At 45.8% G+C, this 2,786-nt stretch overlaps 1 pseudogene; it reads left to right on the forward strand.

Annotated features, from left to right (window-relative positions):
* The first annotated feature begins 1,164 nt into the window (after window positions 1-1,164).
* LOC136622709 (U2 spliceosomal RNA) lies at window positions 1,165-1,292 on the forward strand (annotated as a pseudogene).
* Window positions 1,293-2,786: the final 1,494 nt, after the last annotated feature.

The following is a 2,786-nucleotide window of genomic DNA, read 5'->3' on the forward strand; positions in this document are numbered from 1 at the left end:
TGCCGACAGAGTCGGCATCACATAGACTGTTAGTACACTACGGGACACCCGCATTGTTTTATGCATATAGTCGCTTATAAATTATATTGGACAATGTTAATTTTTGATTATACAAGGTATTACTTTTATTTGCTGAGATTGAAATACCCTTCTAAGCCTTCAGTCACAGATCTTGTATGTCCAGGTCATTCAGACGGAGCTCCCGGACACAACAATAAGCTTTCATTAGTCAAATGGAGACAAAAAAAAGTCTCTATTTAACTAGGTTTCCATTAGTTTCTGGCCAGATAGAGCCGTGTAGTCGACTAAGTTATTCTGTCCGGCAGAAATGTGGGAAACCAACAGAAATCTGCTGAAATGGAGATCAAAATGTGCAGCTTTGGTCTCAGTTTTAGTAATGGCAGCCTAGGGTTTTGTTCAAGGTCGCCAACGAAACCCATTTGAGAATTTAAACAGAACCCAGAGAAATATGCAAATGGGCGTACCTGCAAAACATAGGACATGCATACACGCATAGGTGCTCTGTGTATAAATATTCCCTATGGGGAGTCCCCTTGTCACTGAACGGGGAGTAAAGAATCCGCTGTTACAGAGGATTGCATATCACATCTTGTATCCAATATAGAGGCGGTACAACAGGGCACTGGAGCCTCCATGCCCACCCGTATCACATCTTGTATCCAAGCTAGAGGCGGTATGACAGGGTACCAGAGCCTTCATGCCTGCCTGTATCACATCTTGTATCCAAGCTAAAGGTGGTACAGAAGGGAACTTGAGCCTCTGTGCCTGTCTGTATCACATCTTGTATCCATTTGTTCGGCGGATGCATCATTTTGCAGTTGAACACGCTTGCTCGTAATGCCTTTTGCTTTTGTGCTTGAAATGGAAGCGACTGCCAAGGCTAAAGCCCGTGTATATTCCATAGACTATAGCTATCTCCAGGACAGGAGGACAGCTGTACAGCCTACTGAGTGCAGAGGGGTTCTTGTGCAGCCTTCCTCGCACACCGCCTACGTCGCGGAGAGTGCGCAGCGTTCCTTCGTGTCATTTGGACGAGACCCTTTTGGACGTGTAAAGGCGTTGGGCGGGGCTATGCAAAGGTCTTCCGGCTCCCTCAGTGCATTGTGGGTGTGCCCGGAGTGCTGCCTGAGCGTGTTGCATCTGATACGTTCCCTATCTGAGGATCATATATTAAATGGATTTTTAGAACAGGGAGCTGGAAAAAGTGCTTGCTCTGTCCACTTCGCACATTGAGCTGGTATTGCAGTACCTCCAGTACTGGTGCACCCCCTTTCCTACAGCAGTTTCCAAAAGCAGAAAAAAAAACTGACGAGCAAGAGGTGCAGCGCAGCTGCGGCTGCTAACAACCAAGCACTTAGATTTAGGCCTCATGTCCACGTGATACATGGCAGAAGTATTGCATGATACTTGTGCGACGGCTCGTTTTTTTTGCGTGATGTCCTGTAGTTTTTATTTGTACCATTTTGGAGTTTATAAGACTTTATCACTTTTTATTATAACTTTTTTTGGAGATAGGAATCGGTTACGTGCACACTTCCCATAGACTTGTACAGGGACCCTTGGTGCGCAAATGTGCACAAAAATAGAGCATGTTGGGGTTTTGCACGCATGCGAAATGTGTGAGTAAAGAGAATTCTGAAGGCATCCATTGAAACAAATATGTTTGTGTGAAGCGGCCCTTACTGTACTTTTGTTAGCACGAATCAAGCACATTTGCAAGCGCAAAAAAACACGCAACCATGCCGCCATTTATTGAAATGGGCAATTAGTGTAATTAGAATAATACATGTTCTTCCCCTGCAGAAATGCACGAGAAAATAAAGGGGACTGCTTTTTTTTTTGGACAAAGTGCACATGCAAAATACACTTATGTGAAGGAACTCGCTGCAATCAGCGGGTTCTACTGACGTGTATTTAGCATGTATATTTTTCATGCGTAATATGCTGCGCAAATACATCTGTGTGAATCTGGCCGAAGAGCCCACGGTGGTATGCGTAAAACGCTGCGTCTCTGCGGTGAGAACACAGTCGTGGACATGAGCCCTAAGGCTGGAGCTCTATGGAGTCTTTCGCCATGACATGGGTCATGTGACCAAAGATCGCTGTGCAGCCCTGTGAACTTGCATTCTCAAATATATCAATGGGGTCGCGCAAGTTCCCACAACCTATAGATTGCTTAAACCTCTACGAGGTTGAATTTTTGCAATATATTGGTCGCAGCTACTTGTGAGTTGTATCACAACTCCATTGTCTTCAGTAAGGCCGGTTGCACACGACCGCTTCACATTCCGAATGCGGGATACCACAGCGGAAGGCGACCCTGCGTTCCTGCAGAATCTGTAATGCGGATGACCGCGAGAGTGAAGGAAGTAGCAGTAGTATGTATCTTTCAATGCGTGTGATTTGCTGCGGATCCTCCGTGTGGACGACGACTGTGGATTGAACAATAGGAAACCGGTGGTGTGAAGCCGGCCCGAGAGTGTGAGGTCGCAGGGCTATACAGCAATCTTGGTCGCGTAGCACTAGTCTCATTGCATGACTACGACTCCGCCATTCATGGGAGCTCAGTGCTTGACCATCTCCGTCAGCTCCACAGACGTGAATGGAGAAGTAGTCACACATTTAAAGAAATCTTATCCATATAATGCGGAAAAACAATCTACAGTTTAAATTGACCTGCGGGGCGGATTTTAAAGCTGCAAGACATCAATTTACAGATGTAGTAACACTAACGCATTCCACGTCAGCGTGCCACTGAGTAATTG

Source organism: Eleutherodactylus coqui, chromosome 3 (assembly GCF_035609145.1).
Source record: "Eleutherodactylus coqui strain aEleCoq1 chromosome 3, aEleCoq1.hap1, whole genome shotgun sequence".
Classification (NCBI taxonomy): Eukaryota; Metazoa; Chordata; class Amphibia; order Anura; family Eleutherodactylidae; genus Eleutherodactylus; species Eleutherodactylus coqui.